The following is a 20,403-nucleotide window of genomic DNA, read 5'->3' as shown; positions in this document are numbered from 1 at the left end:
TCTAGTTTTATTGACAGTATCTGTACAAGGTAGAAGGACAATGCTAGTACTATGGGAGGAATGGAAGGCATGTTGTGTTAGGGAATAGGAGCTCTTCCTGCAGGAGATAGTCAAGCAATTGTTTTTAAATACATTTTTCAAGTATTTGGTACGGTGAGATAAGATTGCTAAAGGTCTAAAGTTATTAATGTCTGTTGAATATCCTGCATTGTGCAGATAGATGGTGTGACTTTTTCCAGAGAGAGACAGAAGGTGGAATTCCTGGACTGACCTATTTATAAGGATTGAAACAGGATAGGCAGTGCTATTGGCTGCTATTATTAGGTACTCACTTGGAAGGTCATTCGCTGAAGAAGAGCATAGTTTAAGTTTTATATAGGATGTGAGCTCAGGTCAAATTATATCTGACAGCATTCAGTTTATAGCCAGTACAAATCAATTAACAGAGGTATAAAATAAAACGGGTTTTGTCATTTCCTGAGGCTAAATAGCTGGCATATGCAGTGTAGTCTGCTGGTCAAGAAAAAGAGGACCATGGCCAACTTAGTAAGAGGTCCTTATAGTGTATGTATTTGAGAGACTTTCAATTCACAGAGCAGGCATTTGACTCATTAAAGTTAATAGACAGCAAAAATGTCCTTCTATTCCCATGTTGCAGTATTCATCACATATGGGTTTTCTCCTCTTGCTACACGAATGTCCGGTCAGTATACAAAAGTTTTCAGTCACTGTATGGTACGTGGGATGTCTTGTCGTGGCTAGCACAGCGTGCACCATAAAAGTGACATCTGCACGCTCAAGCCCTCAGAACTTCTCAGCCGCCACTTGAATGTCAGGTGTTCCTGCCATCCTGGCTATCTGATAACGAGAAATCAGATAAGTGCCTTGTTGGGGAACCTTTCAGTCATTTTTATTTTATTTAATGGCTCTTCATGTCATCCAGAAAGGGCAAGTAAGTGCAGCCATCAGATACACCGCAAGGACACCCAGTATCAGTTTCTCTTCTGTTTAGGTCAGTCACACGACTACAAGGCCTTCTCCACTCAGTCAGGCATTTGTGCCCAAAACCTTGCACAGCTGTCTGCATGTGCTCAGTCTCTTCCTAGAAAGTCAACAATTAAAGCAAATAGCCTTAGGTATGGAGGGTTCTGTTGACGTACCTGCTGAACTGCCAAAAAAGAAGGCTAAGACTACCAGGCCTACCTCTACCACTGCGCGTCCTATGTCTAACCCTCAGCCTGTGGCCGACATCAGCCTGGTAGAGGATCCAGGCTCCGCCTCTTTGGATTTAGCGGGTACCTCCATGGAAGCCATAAAGTCCCATGCAGAGGGCGTGTCTGTTGAGGCTTTACTGCTATAGGTGTCCGATGCCGGGTGGAGCCAGTGATTCCGGTAGGTCCTTTGTATCCCTCCAGTTCCTTACAGTTGCCTGATTTCAGGCCTTCCTCCCTTCAGGCACCCGCCAGGCCTCTCAAGAGAAAGGAAAAAAGGAAGCACATCTCTTCTTCTCCTGAAAGCATGCCTGATTAGCAGGCCTTCAGCCAATGTTTATTTAATGCCTTCATGGCCTTACGGCCTTCCACTACAGGGGTGTCTGCAATGCCTCCTCCTACTCTGAGCCCAGGGCCTTAAACATCTGACCCATCCACAAGGGAAGAAGAGGGTTTTTCTGAGTCTTCATCTGAGGAATCACTCTCCTATATCTCTCAGCTTCCTTCTCCCTTGGGGTATGGCTCCCCACAGGAAGAATCTGTTGACTCTGACTCCCCAGCTGAGGATTTGACCTTTGGGGAAACCATTGCCAAGAAGAAAGAACATTTTAAGTGGGAATCCTCTGAAATAACTGAGGTTCTGAAAAGGTGTTATGACCTCATTCAGTTGGATTCCCCAACCCCTACTGCTGTCCCTCCAATTCTTCCTGCCTTTCTGGATGCCTTCTCAGCATCCTTGAACACTGATTCACAACCCCCTGCTCCATGCATGCCTGACAGATTTTATAAAGTCCCCGAAACTGCCTTGTATCTTGTAAACTGTCCTCCAGTAGAACCTGCCACAATTTCCATATCCACAGATAAGGCATCTAAACTATTGCCCACCACCACCATTCTCCCTGCTGACAAAGACAGCAAAACCATGGGGTGGCCGGGTAAGAAAATTTGCACTTCTGCTACTCTGGCCTTCAGGGCTACAAACTACCAGACACACATGGCTAAATATGCCTCATCTCTCCTGGAGAAAGCCTCCAAGGAATTGTCTGATGCACCAGATTGTGCTGCCAAAGCTTCACTGTCTTCTTTTCTGGCTCTCACCTCCCAAGTCACCAGGCACTCCACAAAATGCAGTTATGATGCTGCAAAAGCCTCAGCAAGGTCAGCAGCATTAGCATCTACCTTGAGAAAATACTCATGGCTATGTCTCCAGCCCATTCCAGATGACTTTAGGGCAAAGCTGATTGATGCCCCTCTGGACAGGGTATTACTAAAGTGGCCAATTTATTTAAGTCACTACAGCAAAAGAGGAAAGAGATGCAAGATTTAAAACACCTGCTAGTCTTCCCCCAACCCGGAATTCCAAAGGAACTACCTTGCTACAACTCAATTTATCAGAAATCACTCTCACCCTACTGCTCCCACTAGGTCTAGAAAAACAACTAGGAAGCAACCACATCCTGCTAGAGCTTCCCCCTCCTCTAGCCAGAGGCCACCCTTTCAAGACAGGGCAAGTAGTATTTGACTACCTGCCATCTCTGAAATCCCCACCCCCTCCTTCTCTACCTCTGTCAGTTCGTCTCTCTCACTGTCTTACTGCATGGACATCCATCACATCAGACAAATGGGTCCTTTCAGTCATTCAAAACAGGTCCTTTATGACCTGGCTTATGTCCCTAAAGTGAAAGGGTATACCACAACCTCCAAAACAACAGCTACACCTATTGCAGCCAGTACTATAAACCCTGCTGGACCAAGGCACCATTGAAATAGTGCCACTGGTTGCAAAAAGGAGAGGTTTCTACTCCAGGATTTTCCTAGTCCCAAGAAAAGGTGGTCCTTGGAGAGACCAGTCCTGGATCTCTCTCTCTTCTCAACCTCTTCCTTCACATTCCTACTTTCAGGATGTTGACCTTATCAACTCTTTTCCCACTACTACTTCCCCAAGGATTCATGGCCACCTTAGATATAAAGGATGGGCCTATCTTCACATCCCTATCAAGCCAAGGTTCAGGAAATACCTGAGGTTTTCTGTGGGCCCTTCTCACTTTCGGTTCTCTGCTTTGCCCTTTGGGCTCTGCACTGCACCCAGGGTATTCACCAAATGTCTGGCTCCAGTTATTGCCTTTTGCAGAACAAAAGGAATCCAGATATTTCCCTATCTGGACGACCTGCTTGTACAGGCAGATTGCAGGGTGACCTTCCAGCAACACATACTACTTGCCACTTCCCTTCTACAGTCCCTGGGATTTCAGATGAACTTCCTAAAATCCCAGCTGGAACCTTCTCAAGACATTGTCTTCCTTGGGTGCAGGATTCACACAGACATCATGAGAGCCTACCTTCCCCAACAAAAGGTGGAAAACTTGACAGAACACCTACTAATGGTCCTTCAGACAATAGAATTGACTACAATGCAGTACCTCAGGTTCCTGGGCTACATGGCAGCCACTTTCCCTATGATGTTCTTCGTGTTTCACTGTTGCAGTCATCACACTTGGGTTATCTGCCTGCAGGTAGCCCTCAGTCAGCCCGAATACCAGAGTCTTGGGATTTCTGCGTCGGATGCTGTTGCCTCTTCCATGACATCAGGTCGTCAGGGGTATAAAACATGCAGCCGATACCATTCCATCAGCTTTTCTTGCTGTGTGGGAGCTCAAAGCAGAAGCAGTTTGCAAGTGCCGGTCGGCCGCTACCTGAAATTTTCATTTTTCGAGTTTCAAACCTGAAGTCTTTTAAAGTTAAGTACCCCGTTGGGGATCCTTTTTTCTTGCTCTAACCAATGTCAGAAAAAGTTAATTGTCTTGCCTGTGGAAAGCAAATACTTCACAGAAATTTTCACTCTTACTGCATCACCTGTTTAGGCCCAGACCACGACGTTCCTCGCTGTCGGTTTGTGCCTTGTTTAACATTCAAACTATTTGTCATCAGGCTATCTTTGTCGCTAAATTCTTTTGCTCTCATTCTCCATATTCCGAAATGACTTAGATAAGCCATCCAACTACCAATCTTCAGAAAAAACGTAAGGATAAAGACAGAGACAGACCACATAGGTCCAAAACTGCCGACGACGCTTCCGTTAAGCTAGTCACCAGTCCGCTGGTACTCAGGCACCTTGGCAGCCCCCTGATACCTGATTCTACAGATTTGCAGGCCTCTGCTAAGACCCATTCGGAATCCAGTATGCCGCGAGATGTTTCTTCGACGATGGAACCTGCAGATGTCTCTACCTTGGATGGGTCCAGAGCTGCTGTGCAGGCACCGGCTTCTGAGGGTGTATTCCGACCTTCCGATGTTTATATTAAACCAACAACTTCGTTTTTTACTAAAACTACCGAATTTCTCAAGCCCAGAGTTCACACTACGCCTAGAAAACAGACGACCAAAATGCATGCTCAAGCTCCCATGCCACAGAAACAAATGCTTAGAATGGCTGAGGACCTTATAACTTTAATTAGGGGAAGTCAGCCTTCCCCTTCTAAAAGACATGTAATTGATTTTCCTTCTGATTCTACAGACCATGAGTCCGATGACTCTGATCCTTCTGATTACCAGGACATACCCTTATCTGCCTATGAGGATTCAGATGCAGAGGATTCCATTCCCTCTGCCTCCCCTCCAGAGGACTTTTCTTTCGGTGAAACCTTGCATACCTTGAGAGCATTTCCGCTGGGAATGTCAGAACTACCCTCAGTCCAAAAAGAGACTCGGAGAATTTTTAGACTTGCTTCAGCACAGGCCTCTAGCTGTGTACCCCCTGTCCTGGATATTGTAGATGATGTCTTCATGGAATCCAGTCTTACTCCTGATACTTTACCTCCAGCTCCTAGAAAGCCCGACCGGTACTACAGAGTACCTGACTCTCACAAATTTATCTTTAAGAATCTCACTGTGGATCCAGAGACCATTTCCCAGGGACCTAAAGGCATTATGGCTACTACAGCCAAAAACCCTACCCCTTCGGACAGGAATTCTAGAGCTTTAGACAGATGGGGTAAGAAGGTATATACCTCTGCAACTCTTGCCATCAGGGCTTTGAATTGCCTATTTCACATGTTGAAGTACCAGCAGCATATTATGGAACTAATTAAACAAAACATGTTGCTTCCAGATTGTACAGAAAATAAAGATTTACAAGAGTTAATGCATTCCGCAAACTGTTAGTAAACATAGTTTGCAGTGTGGGTTTGATGCCTTAGAAGCATCTTGCACTTGGTCTGTATTGAGAAGGCATGCTTGGCTGAAAGGAACAAAACTTGCCAGACCATGTCAAAGCTAAGTTACTAGATGCACCATTAAACCAGGAACGTCTGTTTGGCACAAAAGCAGAAGAACTTAAAAAGATGGAGGAAAAAGCTAAATCTATGCAAATTGTTAAAGATTTCTTACAGGTGCAGCCACACAGATTCAGTAGGCATTGGCCTTCTGAAAACTGGTTCTTTCCAGTCCCTCCCAGGCCTTCTCAATCCAAACCCGGGGCAACAGACCACCAACACTACAATCTCAGGGTATGCAGAGATCTAAACAATGGAGTGCTCCCACCTCAAAAACAGGGAGTGTTAAGCCCACCCCTTGTGGACAGATTTCACAATGACTTGTCTATCATCCTTCCCAGCCATGCCCAAGTACTTGCACCGCTAGGAGGAAAACTCGCCCTGCATGCAAAAAAATGGATGTCCATTACCCAGGACCGATGGGTCCTAAACATTGTATCCCAGGGATACAGATTCTACTTCCACTCACTGCCAACCCCAAGTAGGTTGCCAGACCTTCCTCCAAACCAGTGGGCAGTGGCTCAAAAGCAAGTACTTTCTCTTCTTAGTATCAGGGCTATTCAACCTGTTCCAGTAGAGCAAAGGGGACAGGGTTTCTACTCCAAACTGTTACTGGTGCCCAGAAAAGAGAGCTCTTGGCGCCCTATCCTGGATCTCAGTTCTCAACACCTTCCTGGTGGTCCCAAAATTCAGAATGCTTACACTGCAAAAGCTTCTTCCTATGCTAGCCAAGGATGCCTGGCTAGTCACCCTAGACTTAAAAGAAGCTTATCTGCACATCCCCATAAGGGACTCTCGCAGGAAATATCTACGTTTCAGGGCAGGCTCTATGCACTATCAGTTCTCTGCACTTCCCTTTGGCTTATCTACTGCGCCCAGGGTATTCACAAAGTGCCTGGCTCCAGCCGTTGCATACTGCAGGCAGAGAAATATTCAAATTTACTCATACTTGGACGATTGCCTGATTCAGGCGGACAGTCAGGTATTGCTACTTCGGCATCTGGCATTTGTAAAGAGACTTCTAACTTCTCTGGGGTACACCATCAGTGAAAAGAAATCACAACTGGTGCCCAGCCAAAAGATTGTATTCCTGGGAGCAAGCTTGAACACAACTTCCCAGATGGCATTCCTCACTCCAGAAAAACAGGTTTATTTGACAAGCTGCTTCACTTATGGCCACCAAAACCCAGCTATCTGCAAGAAAAATGCTGCAACCCCTGGGGTTCATGGCCTCATGCATTCTACTAATTCCATATGCAAGACTGCATATGAGGAAACTTCAGTGGTACTTCAAAAGTCTCTGGTGTCAACATTCTCAGGACCTGGAAACACTAATTTCTATCATTCCTTGTCTAAGGGCAGAGTTCCTTTGGTGGGCAGAGGCATGCAACCACAACAAGGGACTTACTTTCACTCAACCCTTCACCACCCAACCCTTCACCACCCAAACCCTGACAACAGACACATCAGACTATGCATGGGAGGCTCACATGGCAGGCAAATGCATTCAACGCAAATGGAGCCCAGGACAAATTCCCCTGCATATCAATCAAAAAGAAGTGTTAGCTGTACAGAATGCTCAGACAGCCTTCAAATACCTTATCCTTCCAGGATGACAATTGATAGACAAACAACACCACAGTTATGTGGTACATAAGCAAGCAGGGGGGAATTCATTCCTACCTACTCTGCAGGTTAGCCATGGCCCTGTGGAACACAGCCTTGAGCAACCAAGTGTACCTGCAAGCTCAGTTCCTGCCAGGCAAACAAAATTCACTGGCAGACGACTTAAGCAGAAATCTACTGGACTCACAGAAGTGGAAACGGGAACCCAACTCATTCAAACTTCTAATCCACAGGTGGGGGACACCAGAGGTGAACCTCTTTGCCTCTTCACAAAACCATCAATTGAGAAAATTTTGCACCTGAAATCCTCACAGCCAAGCATGGAAAGTGGATGCCCTATCCTTTACATGGGAAAACCTCTCAATTTATGCCTTTCTCCCTCTGCCCCTCCTATCAAAAGTACTACTCAAGATCAAACAGGACAGACCAAGGACAATCCTTATTGCCCCAGACTGGCCACGCCAGCACTGGTACCCACTCCTATGCAGTCTGACAGAAGTGCCACCCTGGCAGGAAGGACAGATTTTGCATCCACAGGTGCAAACCCTCAACCTTGCAGCCTGGCTTATCCCCTGAATACACCACCAGCAGCCCTCAGCAAACAGGTGCTGGACATCATCCTTGAGGCCAGAAGGCCTAATACTAGGAAATTCTGTTCAGAAAAGTGGAAAAGATATTGTTCTGGGGCAAGAAAAACTGATGTAATGACATTGGCTGCACGTTTTATACCCCTGATGACCTGACATCATGAAAGAGGCGGCAGCATCCAACACAGAAATCCCAAGACTCTGGTATTCAGGCCGACTGAGGACTACCTGCAGACAGATATCCCAAGTGTCATGACTGCAACAGTGAATACACTCAAACATCTACATTTGTGGTAAGTGTACACAACTGTACTTTACCATTAGCAAGACTCCATATGAGAAAATTGGAATGGTACTTAAGGTCAGTCTGGACCCAGCACTCAAACCCCTTGGAGTCCAGGATTCCCCAAGTGCTCTGCCTGAAACTAGAAATCCAGTGGTGGTTGAAGCAAGTGAACCTCAACCCAGGTCTTCCCTCCAACCACACCATCCCAAACAGATCATGCACACAGATGCCTCAAACCTGGGCTGGGGAGCAACTCTGAGCCATCTGAAAGTGCAGGGACTGTGACCAGAACGCCCCACACACAAAACCCCCCCCACATCAATGCCCAAGAAGTGAGGGCAATTCTCATGGACCTTCGGGCCTTCCAAACTTATTTACAACAGGGACCTCTAAAGATCTTTACAGACAATACCACAGTGTATTTTTGTATTGCCAAAATGAAATTTGGTATGTTATAGCAGGGTTTGCACACCAGATGGTGCTGTTTCACAATGAGTCTATGAATGATGTTGGAAGTCTGGTGACATGAATATGTATTTGTTTTTGTTAAATATTCATGAGCTGTTAAATAGGATTGGTGCATTTGAATTTTATTTTTAATTGGAGGGTTGATTTTATTGGAAAATTAGGTTTGATTAAAGTATAAAAATGGAAATGTTTTATTAATTAGTTGTCTGATGAAGTCCTGGTGGAGAGGGACGAAAACGCATGTTTTTGTATGTTAATGTGAAGAGCGTTAATAAATTCCTTTTTATAACTATCGCTTGGAAGTCTTCCTACGACTCTTATAGCATTTTGAGTGGATTTCTAGTTGTTGGTGTGCTACGTTCCATCCTTTTGTGATACCTACACAACAGTGTTTTAAATGTGGTTTTACAAGGGTTTTATATTTTTAAATATTTATTTTTTGTTTAAAAGTTTTTACAAATTGTAAATAATGTATGATGTTAAGTTGTCAATCTCGCCTTCATTCTTGCTTGATGGGTTCGGAGCCGATCCTCGGCTCTGACTCGGCACTTGCTAAGCTCGAGAGTCACTTTTACCAGCTCGAGCCAGCCCCATATCCCATGATGCAAGGCGGTAAGTACCCAGATCTCGTTTGCCGCTTCGCTGATGAGGTCCTCCTTTTACCAGCTCCTGGTAAGTGTTTAATATTATTAAACTTTAGCCCCCAATCAGAAAAATTTTCTATTTTCTTTAAAATTCTGTCTTTATAGATAATTGTGAGGCTTTTTCTGACTAACTTTATTTTTCCTTCTTTACTTTTTTAGTCAGGCCTTTAATCCCTCCCATCCCCCCCCCCCCCTGTCAGGGTGTGTGTGTGAGAGTTTTTACTTATCGGTACTTTAACTTTAGATGTTATGTGATCCTGTCTCGCCTACATTCTGTACTGATGGGCTCGGAGCCGATCCCTCGGCTCCGACTCGGCACGCTATGCTATAGAGCGAGGCCTCTTATTGGCTCAGCTATTTCTTATCCCAGGATGCACCACCACTAATCCCCCAGATCTCGTTTGCCGCTTACAAGCTAAGACGTGGTCTCAACTTGGCTGGGCTAAGTACTAATTTATTTAGACTTTTCCTGTCAGGAATTTGCTCGTTTTCAACCCAAAAGCTGTTTTAACAGCTATTGTTGTGATACGTGTGTGTATTTGGTGATTTTGTTGAGAAAGTTGTTCTTTTTGTTAAGGGAAGGTTTCCCGTTTTAGTTAGAGGGGCCTTCCCCTTTTGCTATTCTAGCGTTTATTTGTGGGTCAAGTACCTGTTTTAGTTAGAGGGTCTTGACCCTCTCTTTCTGTGTTTTTTCTTGTGCACTGTGTTATTGTGTAAAAAAAAAAAAAAAAAAAAAAACTTTATAATTTGAACTTATCTAGCTAGTTTTTGTGTTATCTTAGATAACTGTGCCTCTAGTCATGTCCAAAGAGCATAAACCCTCCGGGTTTAAAAAATGCACGAGGTGTGGTTTGAATATGTCCATAACGGACGACCACTCCTCGTGCGTTTACTGTTTAGGCGCCAAGCACCTACAAGAATCATGTAGCGTGTGTCACGCCTTCTCATCAAGGGTCCTCCAGGAGAGGAAAAACAAATTAATCCTTAAGGGGTTAATCAAGCCATCCTTCGAGGAGGCTTTATCTTCGTCTCCCTATTCTTCAAAAAAGAAGAAAGCATCGGCTCCGACCAGTCTGTCAGAACCGACTGCCAAAAAACCTAGGCAGACTTCTCCATCGGCTCCACGGACTTCGGAGCCAAGGGCGGAACGGTCTGCCTCGATGCCTCCAGCCTCGACCCCTCTGGTTTCGGAGCCGAGGACTGGGGCATCGAGAGGCGGGTCACCTTCATCGGCTCCATTGATATTGGAGCCGATGAGGGTTACCGGCTCAGACTCTTCCCCTTCGGAGCCGAAGTCCTTATCGGCACCAAGGGAAATTGCCTTGAGATCTCTCTCGGAGCCAATAGTGGTAGAATCCATTCGGAGCCAGTCCCCTAGTCCTTTGGAGCCGATGGAGAAATCGGTTCGGACCCAATCGGTATCGTCCAGATCATCCAAGATGTCTGATTCGGACATCGACAGGGTGCTCCTAAGACTTTTCCAGTCTCCGGTGTTCCAAAAGCTAGTTTCGGCTCCAGCCCATTCGGCTTCGGAGCCGATGGTCCCACCTCCCTACTATGGTTCCTCCTCCAACAGCCTCGGCACCGTTGGAGCCGGTGCTGGTGGAACCGGTGGAGGTTTTAGGGTCGGGCCCGACCCTTACTCCAACTCTGGCTCTTGGGTCGGAGTTCAGTACACGGACTTTTTCCGTCGGCCCCGGGGGAATGCTTCGGGATTGATGTTTTCGGTCCCAAGTCTCCCTCTTGGTGCGTTGGCGGCGGGAGTGCCGTCTACTGTCGTGGCCATGGAGGTGGGACCCTCCCAGGATTCTGGTGGTCCCGCCTTCAGGGCTATGAGGAGTGCGTTAGCCAAATCTTCTTTGGCTACCTCCACGGTCTCCCCAGCTCCTTCCCTGCATACCGAGACTGGGTCTTTGGCAGTCCCCCTGTCCTTAGACAGCGGAGCCCCGGGCCTGAGGTTACCCCCACTGGGGTTTCCCCCCCTCCTGGAGGTCCTTCTGAACCCTCTTCGGAAGAACCCCCCAGGAAAAGATTGTGCAAGAGGAAGCACGTTGACTCCCCTGATGAGTCTGTTACATCAGACACTGATCTCAGATGATGCAGAGGGTCCCTAAGTCGTCCTCGGATGATGTCTCCTTTGCAGACATCCTGAAAGCCCTTAAACATCGAGGCGGCTGGCAGTCCAAACCCCCTTCTGCTGATGAGTCGGTGTTCCTTAAGGCCTTCGGGGCTCAGCCCTCCGCCTCCTGGGTGTCTCCGCCCTTCGACGAGCTCTTGGATTTGATCTGTCGAAGGGGGTGGGAACACCCAGACTCTGTGGAACCGGTGCCTGCTCGTCCGAATAAGTTCCTCTCGGCACCCCCTGAAAAAGAGTTTCTAACTAAAGGTGTGGCTGTAGATGCTTTGGTGGTGGCATCTGCTACCCAGCAAGATGTAGCAGAGGCTTTGACGTCTGTCCATCCTCCTAATAAGGAGTCCAGGAGCATGGATCGGTACGGAAAGCGCACCCTAAGTTCAGCGGCCTTTACATTAAGGTCCTTGAACTACCTTACACACTTTACTAGATTCCAGAGGGATCTGATTAAAGAACTATCCGATACCCTCTTGGGTAACCTGCCTGAGGAGCTGGCCCAGACGGTTGGCTCTCAGCTGGCTACATTGTCGTCCATTTCAAACTCGTCCATGAGGCTCATTTCTTATGCGGCCGAAGAGGCGAGTAGAGTACAGGCATTGCTCTACGGAGACAAGCCTGGCTCCGCCTGTGTCATTTCGAGAGGCCTTTAAGTCTTCCTTTGCCGACGCCTTTGATGGGTCCTCCTGTTTGGACCCAAGGTAAAGGACACACTGACCAGCTGCGAACAGGAGGGTAAGACTCTGACTGCCATAGGGGCACGATTTTCCACTCCCTTCGGCCTTATCCCAAGGCTAAAAGAGGAGGGAAAATGTGGTTCCGTAGATCTCAGAAGCCTTACCCTCTCAGCAGGAGGATCCCCTTCCAGAGGCAGGGAGGGAAATTCTTCGAAGACGCCGTCCCAGAGGCGGCAGAGGCCCTCGCAACACTTGAGACCGCGAGTCCTTTCGTGGCTCTTCAACCTTTCACAGTCCCTGAGGGATTGCCCGACTGTGCAGCTCCGGAGCCAGTCGGGGGTCGTTTCTCGAAGCACCTAAAAGCCTGGGAAGGTATCACTGAGGACCGATGGGTGCTTCGAATTATCGCCGGAGGTTACACCATCCCTTTCTCTCACCCTCCACCTCAGTCCAAAAAAATCCCGGACCCGCCACCCAGTCAACGGGATAATGCAGCCTCAGAAGTTTCAAAGCTGCTGCAAAAAGGAGCCATCCAACCGGTCCCCGCAGACCAGATCGGATTAGGGACTTACTCAAGATTCTTTTTGGTGCCAAAAAAGACCGGGGACTTGAGGCCCATTTTGGACCTCGGCATTCTAAACTGTTCAGTCAGAAAGTCCAAGTTCCGAATGGTCACCCTACAAACCATTCTCCCATTGCTGGAGAAAGGTGTTTGGATGTGCTCCATAGATCTCAAGGACGCTTATTACGATATCATGGTACAGCAAGCGCCCAGGAGACATCTGGGCTTCAGCCTAGGAGGCAGTCATTTTCAGTTCCGCGCTGCCCTTTGGTCTCACCACAGCCCCAGGGTGTTCACCAAGTGTTGGCAGTCGTGACTGCTCACCTGAGAAGTCTAGGATTCCAGGTGTTTCCGTATCTAGACGACTGGCTCCTAACTGCCACCTCCAAGCATCTACTACTGGAGCCTACAAGCCACTATATCACTGGGCAATTCCCTTGGAATCACCTTCAGTTGGCCAAAGTCTGTGTTGCTGCCATCTCAACGAATAGGATTCATAGGGGTAGAGATAGACTCAAACAGAATGAGGGTCTATCTACCTACAGACAGAATACAAACCATACAGACTCAAGTTCGAGCCTTACTTCCCAGGTCCAAAGCCTCAGCCAGAATGGTCCTGCAGTTATTGGGATCCATGTCCGCCACGGTTCTTCTAGTCCCCTTGGCAAGGTTGCACATGAGAATTCTCCAGTGGCTTCTTTCAGCTCAGTGGTCCTTTCAGGAACTCCCTCTCAGTCACCTCATATGGATCACGGAAACATGCAAACGGGACCTTCGCTGGTGGCTAGTGCCCTCCAATTTGGATCAGGGACGACCCTTTGTTCCACCTCCTCCTGCGGCCACTTTGACCACGGACGCCTCCCAGATGGGGTGGGGGGGCATTCCCTGGGCAGGTCAGTCCAAGGCAAATGGCACCCAAAAGAGACCCTACTTCATATCAACATCCTAGAAATGAGGGCAGTGCTTCTGTCCCTTCAAGCCCTTCACGATTACCTCCCTCAGGGCGTAATTGCCGTTCACTCAGACAACTGGTACTTGAACAAACAGGGAGGGACCAGATCCTATCCTCTTTGCAGAGAGGCCATGAGGGTCTGGGAATGGGCAGTCTCGACCAAACGCTTTCTAGTGGCTACTCATATCCCAGGCAAGTCCAGTGTGATAGCCGACAGACTGAGCAGAACCATCCTCTCTCCTCACGAATGGCCTATTGACAGTTGCAAGTCAGATTTTCAACAAATGGGGAGTTCCGTGTTGCAACCTCTTCGCGACTCCACTGAATGCGAAGTGCAAAGAATTCTTCTTCCTAACCCCGGCTCCGGGGAAGAGCCCCATGGACACACTAGCCCGTCCTTGGCCCACCGGCTTGCTTTATGCCTTCCCCCCAGTTCCTCTCCTTCCCAGGGTGATCCAAAAGGCATCTCTCTTGGGGAGCAAAATGATCTTAGTTGCTCCTTACTGGCCTCGTCAAGTATGGTTTCCCTATCTTCGGAAATATGCTCTGGGAGGTCCATGGTTCCTGGATCAGATCCCAGACCTTTTGGTTCATCAGTCGGGACTATTCCACCAGTCCCTGCACACCTTAAAATTGACAGCTTGGCTCCTCCTCTTCCGACTATAGTCAGGAGTCATACATTGGATCCAGAGGTTGTACACATTTTATCTTCGGCCCATAAGTCTGCTACAGAGAAACTGTATTCTAGCAAATGGAAAAGATTTGCTATTTGGGCTCAACTCCGGGGCCTGGATCCCATCTCTATTCCCATGGCAGAAGTACTAAAATTTTTAACTTCTCTTTTCAATCAAGGCTCTTCAGTCTCTACCATCAAGGTTCAATTGTCAGCGATTTCCAATTTTCACGAATCTATAAACCCACCTTTAATGAGCAACAGATTGTGTAAGACCTTCTTGAAAGGTGCTGCTCTGTTAAGACCTCCGATTTCTCATCCTGCTCCTCCATGGGATCTCGATGTGATGTTACGCGCCTTAACTTCCTCCCCCTTTGAACCGGCAGCTACATGTGATCTAAAATTTCTATCATGGAAGACTGCTTTTCTGGTGGCGATTACTTCTGCTAGAAGAGTTTCAGAGCTACTTCTGCCAGAAGAGTTTCAGAGCTTCAAGCTTTGTCTGTAAAACCCCCGTACTTGGTTTTTCACAAAGACAGAGTATCTCTCAGGCCAAATCCTTCCTTTGTCCCTAAAGTTTGTTCCAGTTTCTGTTTACAACAATCGTTAGAACTTCCAGTCTTTTTTCCAAAATATTCTAACAAAGCGGAATTCATATTCCACACACTAGATGTCCACAGGCAGTTGCATTTTTATTTAGACAGGTCCAAACAAACAAGGAAAACAGATCAGTTGTTTGTATCCTTTGCAGACAATAAATTGGGCAAAGCTGTCACAAAGGTCACTATTGCCAAATGGATCAGGGACTGTATTACTCAAGTTTATTCTTATTCTAACAAAGAGCTTACCACCTCTGTCAAAGCTCATTCTACAAGGGCTATGGCTACTTCGATAGCATTTCATTCTAAGCTTGCCCATTAGTGACATTTGTGCTGCAGCTACATGGTCTTCCCCGCACACTTTCATTTCCCACTACAAATTGGATGTGGCATCTAGAGGACGAGCTTCATTTGGTTCCACAGTGCTCAGGAGTGTTTTCCAATGAGCCACCCAGGATTTAGGTGCTAGGGGCGCTGTCCCATCAGTACAGAATGTAGGCGAGATAGGATCACATAACATCTTTTAGTTATGTACTTACCATAACTTTAGATGTTTGGGATCCATCTCGCCTACATTCCTAATAACCCACCCTCCTTCCCTCTTCCTTGGAGATCAGAGGATATCAGAAGGTCCGAATCCTGTTGTTTCATCTTGAAACATCTAACAATGTTATATAAACAAGTTGTGCATGTGTGCATGCATGCGGACAAACAAGATCTGGGGGATTAGTGGTGGTGCATCCTGGGATAAGAAATAGCTCAGCCAATAAGAGGCCTCGCTCTATAGCATAGCGTGCCGAGTCGGGGCAGAGGGATCGGCTCCGAGCCCATCAGTACAGAATGTAGGCGAGATGGATCCCAAACATCTAAAGTTATGGTAAGTACATAACTAAAAGTTTCTCTGGTTCGGGACTGTGTGTGTAGTGTTTGTGAAAGCATCATGTCTGAAGAACAGAGGGTCTCCGGCTTCAAGAAGTGTGACTCGTGCTGTCAGAAAATGTCTCTGACAGACGGTCACACTTCTTGTATATACTGCCTGGGACCTCTCCACCTGCAGGATTCCTGTGCAATTTGTCATTCTTTTAGCCAGAGAGTCCTGCAGGAAAGGAGGAACAAACTTATTTTAAGAGGACTTCTTAAACCGGAGGGCTCCCTGGCAAAATCGGCTCCGGGTAAGCCCTCTAAGACTACCAAGGCCCAGGCTTCTGTACCTAAGCCTTCGGCCTTGGCTCCGACTCCTTCGGAGTCTAGATCAGCTCCGGCTGGAGCCGATCTTAGCTTGGAGAAATCTTCAGCACCGATGGCTATCGGTGCCGATACTGTGAAGGTCACTTTGGTGTCGGCTCCGACATCCATGTGGCTCGGGCTTCGGTGTCGGTGCTGACCAGCTCCGACACCATGATCTCTTTGCCTGTATCTGCTCCGGCTGGAGCCGATACATCTATACCTACACTCGGAGCTGAAAAGTTATCGGCTCCGTCTGGATCCATGGTTTCATCGGCTCCGATGGTTCCTTCGAGGATGAGGTCCAGGTCTCCCTCTTTGGAACCAATACTGTCGGCTCCGGCCTCACCTCTTCTTTCGGAGCGGAGCCATCGGAGCCGATCATCTAGATCTTCCAGGTTGTCAGACCATGATTTAGAGAGGGTGGTAAGCAGATTATTAAAATCACAGGCACTAGCCCAAATGCTTCATAGTCCGTCTCAACAGACGACTATTAGTCCACACCCTCTTCAAGTTCCTCCTTCGACTCTACGCCAGAGTTTGGAGCTGGAGTCTACGGGAATAGTTACTGCTATGGCTGAGGGCCAGATACCCCCTCTTCTGTGCCTTCAGCATCTACTCTTATCTCCTCCTCGAGACCTTCCTTGGAGGGATTCGTGGCGGGCTTCCTGGTCTGCTCGAGGGGTGAGTGGCATCGGACCCTTGTCCGACCCTCTCTTCCCTTGGAGCTTGGCCTGGTGAGCTCGGCTCCGACATCTGCCTCGAGCCTTCCCTTCGGTGGGCCCGGAGTCCCAGTTTCTTGGAGCGGGTTCTCGACCTCCTGGGAGGGAGCCTTCAAGGTGATGAGGAGTGTGCTGGCCCCTGGGCTCAGTCAGCAGTCTATTCCTTTAGCTCCTCCCTCTACGGTGCCTGTTTATATCTCTTCCCGCTCTCTTGCTCCCGGACCGAGAGATCCACCGCCTCAGGTTTCCTCATTGGGTGGAACCCCCTCTTCCGAGGATTCTCCTGATCCGTCAGGAGGTCCACAGCAAGAGGACTTGTAAGAGGAAGCACCTAGACTCCCTGAGTCTACTACTTGGATACCGACTTAGATGAGTCGGAGGGGTCCCCAAGATCCCCCTCTGAGGATGTCTCCTTTTCAGACATCCTGGAACTCCTGAAACAGAGGGGAAACTGGCCTACCATAAATCCCTCCGATGATGAGTCGGTATACCTAGAGGCGTTTGGTTCTCGACCCTCCACCTCCTGGGTGTCTCCGCCTTTTGACCCCCTCATGCAGGTAATTGCTCAAAGGCTTGGGCTTCTCCTGATTCCGTAGAGCCAGTTCCCAGGAGGCCTTCTACATTTATTACAGCCCCTTCCGAACAGCAATTCCTTACGAAAGGTGTCCCGGTTGATGCCATGGTGGTGGCGGCCGCCACTAAAAAGGAACTTGCAGATCCTTCCGTACCAGTCCATCCTCTTAACAAGCATTCCAGGACCATGGACAGGTATGGTAAGCGGATGTTTTCCTCAGCAATTTTTGCCATGCGTTCGCTGAACTATGTGTGTCACTTCACCAGACTCCAAAGGGACATCCTTAAGGAACTAGGTGAAGTAGTACAGGATCCTGCAGCTCCGGGGGCACAAGACAAGATTGCTTCTCAGCTAGGAATCCTTAACTCCATAACCAACTCCTCCATGCGGCTGATTTCATATGCAGCAGATGGAGCGAGTAAAGCCGCAGGCACGGGAGTGGCTCTTGAGACGTCAATCCTGGATGCGGCTCTGTAATTTTGCAGATCTCTTCAAGGCGTCCTTCACAAACTCTCCCTTTGATGGATCAACTTTGTTTGGTCCTCAAGTGAAGGATACATTGACCAGGTGTGAGCAGGATGGCAAGACTCTTTCTGCCGTAGGGGTCCGTTTTTCCACCCCTTCTAGACCTTACCCCAAAGGACAGAAGGGTGGAAAGATGTGGTTCTGCAAATCCCAAGGAGTCACACCGGATACACGTGGTCAGTTTACCCCTAGAGGCAGAGGGGGTAATAATAACAGACGCCCTAGAGGCAGAGGGGGTCCACAAAACCAGGGAAGCAGAGAGTCTCTCTCTGACAAGCCCTTCCAGCATCCCTGAGGTGTTGCCCGACTGTCCATCCTTGGAGGCAGTCGGGGGAAGATTATCGCTGTACCCACAAGCCTGGCTTTCCCTCTCACAAGACAGATGGGTACAGTCGATCATATCCGAGGGTCACAAAATTCCTTTCGAGGAAAGTCCCTTCACTCACAAAAATTCCCTTCCAGATGTGCCACCCGGTCTAAAGGGAATCGCAAAGTTAGAAGTATCAAAGCTTCTACACAAAAGAGCCATTCAGCCAGTTACAACAGACCATTCAGAGCCCGGAATCTACTCAAGGTTCTTTTTGGTCCCCAAAAAGATGGGAGATTGGAGACCAATATTGGATCTCAGCAGACTCAACAAGTCTGTGAAAAAGACGAGATTTCGAATGGTCACACTTCAATCAATTTTGCCCTTCCTGGGCAAAGACAACTGGATGTGCTCAATAGACCTTCAGGATGCGCACTATCACATAAAAATTCACAGACGCTCCAGAAGGTTTCTCCGCTTTCGGCTGGGGTCCAGTCACTTTCAATTCAGAGCCCTGCCCTTTTGTCTCAATACAGCCCCCAGAGTGTTCACCAAATGTATAGCAGTGGTCACGGCTCACCTGAGACGTCAAGGATTCCAGGTGTTTCCGTATCTCGACGACTGGCTCCTTTCAGCCACCACCAGGCATCAACTTCTCCAAGCCAGGGATTACACCCTAAATCTTTGCACTCAGTTAGGAATTTCGATCAACTACAAAAAATCCTCCTTGTTGCCCTGCCAGTCTATTACTTTCATAGGTGCAAATTTAGTCACTGTTCGGATGTCAGCAACCCTCACAGACCAAAGAATCTCAGATATCCAAAGTCACGTGCGGATCATCCTTGCCAGTGAAAAGGTGCAAGCCAGACTGGTCCTGAAAGTGTTGGGCCTCATGGTAGCGGCCATTACCCTTCTTCCCTTGGCCCGCTTTTACATGCGTCTTCTTCAATGGATGTTCACCCAGTGGTCTTACCAACAACTTCCCATGCGTCACAAAATCCTGATTACACAAGCTTGCAAAAACCACCTATCCTGGTGGATTTCTTCTCCCCAGATTCATCAGGGCAGACCCTTTGTATCTCCAGCCCCGGTAGCCACAGTCACTACGGACGCCTCCCTGATCGTGTGGGGGGGTCATTATCAGGGCAGGATGGTTCATGGGACGTGGCAACCATTCGAATAACACCTGCACATAAATGTCCTAGAGATGAGAGCAGTGCTTTTAACGTTGCAAGCCCTCAACGACTTTCTTCCCTTGGGAACAATTGCAGTTCACACGGACAACATGTCTGTAGTATGGTATATCAACAAACAGGGCGGAACCAAGTCCTACCCCTTGTGTCGAGAAGCTCTCAGACTTTGGCAATGGGCGATCTCCTCTCATCGGTTTCTGGTAGCAACGCATATCCCTGGGAAAACCAACATTTTAGCGGACAGATTGAGCAGAGCTATTCTCATGCCTCACAAGTGGTCTCTCAAACAATCTATAGTGGAGGAGATTTTTCTAGAATGTGGCCGCCCATGTTGCGATCTTTTTGCTACTCCCCAAAACAGCAAATGCCCAGATGACTTCTCTCTCTTCCCACTGCCAGGCCACCCCCCCAGAGACACTCTTACCCAGGATTGGCCCCAGGGACTTCTTTATGCCTTTCCTCCCTTTCCTTTGATTTCACATGTACTCCAGAAAACCACCGTTTTGAGAGCCAAAATGATTCTCATTGCCCCCTATTGGCCTCGACAAATTTGGTTTCCGTTCCTCCATCGTCACCTATTGGTGCAGCCGTGGCATCTGGACCCAGTGCCAGACCTTCTGATTCACCAATCGGGTCAGCTGCATCGGTCTATTCCTTCTCTCAACCTCACAGCTTGGTTGCTCCACTTCCTTCCTTAGCCAGGCTTCCTATGATCTCTAACCCGGTTAGAGATATCATAGTGGCTTCCCTTAAATCCTCTACTAGAAGGATTTATACCAGCAAGTGGAAATGCTTCTCTTGTTGGGCAAAATCAAAGAATATAGATCCCTTTACTGCCCCTGTTCATGCAGTTTTGGACTTTTTAGCGGAAATCTTTCACCCGGGCTCTTCATCTTCCACGGTCAAAGTTCAGTTGGCTGCTATCTCAAACTTTCATGTCGGATTTGCAGATCACAACATTATGTCCCACAGGCTTTGTAGAGCCTTTCTTAAAGGGATTTTTCTCCTTAAACCTCCTGTCAGGAGTCCTCCTCCTCAATGGGACCTAAATCTAGTGCTGACATCCTTAATTCTTCCTCCCTTCGAGCCAGCTGTTTCATGTTCACTGAAGTTTCTTTCATGGAAAACACTCTTCCTTGTCGCTATCACCTCGGCCAGGAGAGTGTCAGAA

The 20,403-nt window shown here is 47.9% G+C and overlaps 1 protein-coding gene across 5 annotated transcripts in view; it reads left to right on the top strand.

The window, feature by feature from the left end:
• The window catches only part of LOC122793381 (protein transport protein Sec24B-like), a 2,932,722-nt gene that overhangs the window by 2,811,351 nt on the left and 100,968 nt on the right, over positions 1–20,403 (top strand). The gene's annotated exons all lie outside the window — the stretch shown is intronic.

This window comes from Protopterus annectens, chromosome 2.part0 (genome assembly GCF_019279795.1).
Source record: "Protopterus annectens isolate FY-2018-M chromosome 2.part0, PAN1.0, whole genome shotgun sequence".
Lineage (NCBI taxonomy): Eukaryota > Metazoa > Chordata > Ceratodontiformes > Protopteridae > Protopterus > Protopterus annectens.
Note: the sequence above shows the minus strand (reverse complement) of the source record. Positions and strands in the feature narration are given on the sequence as shown.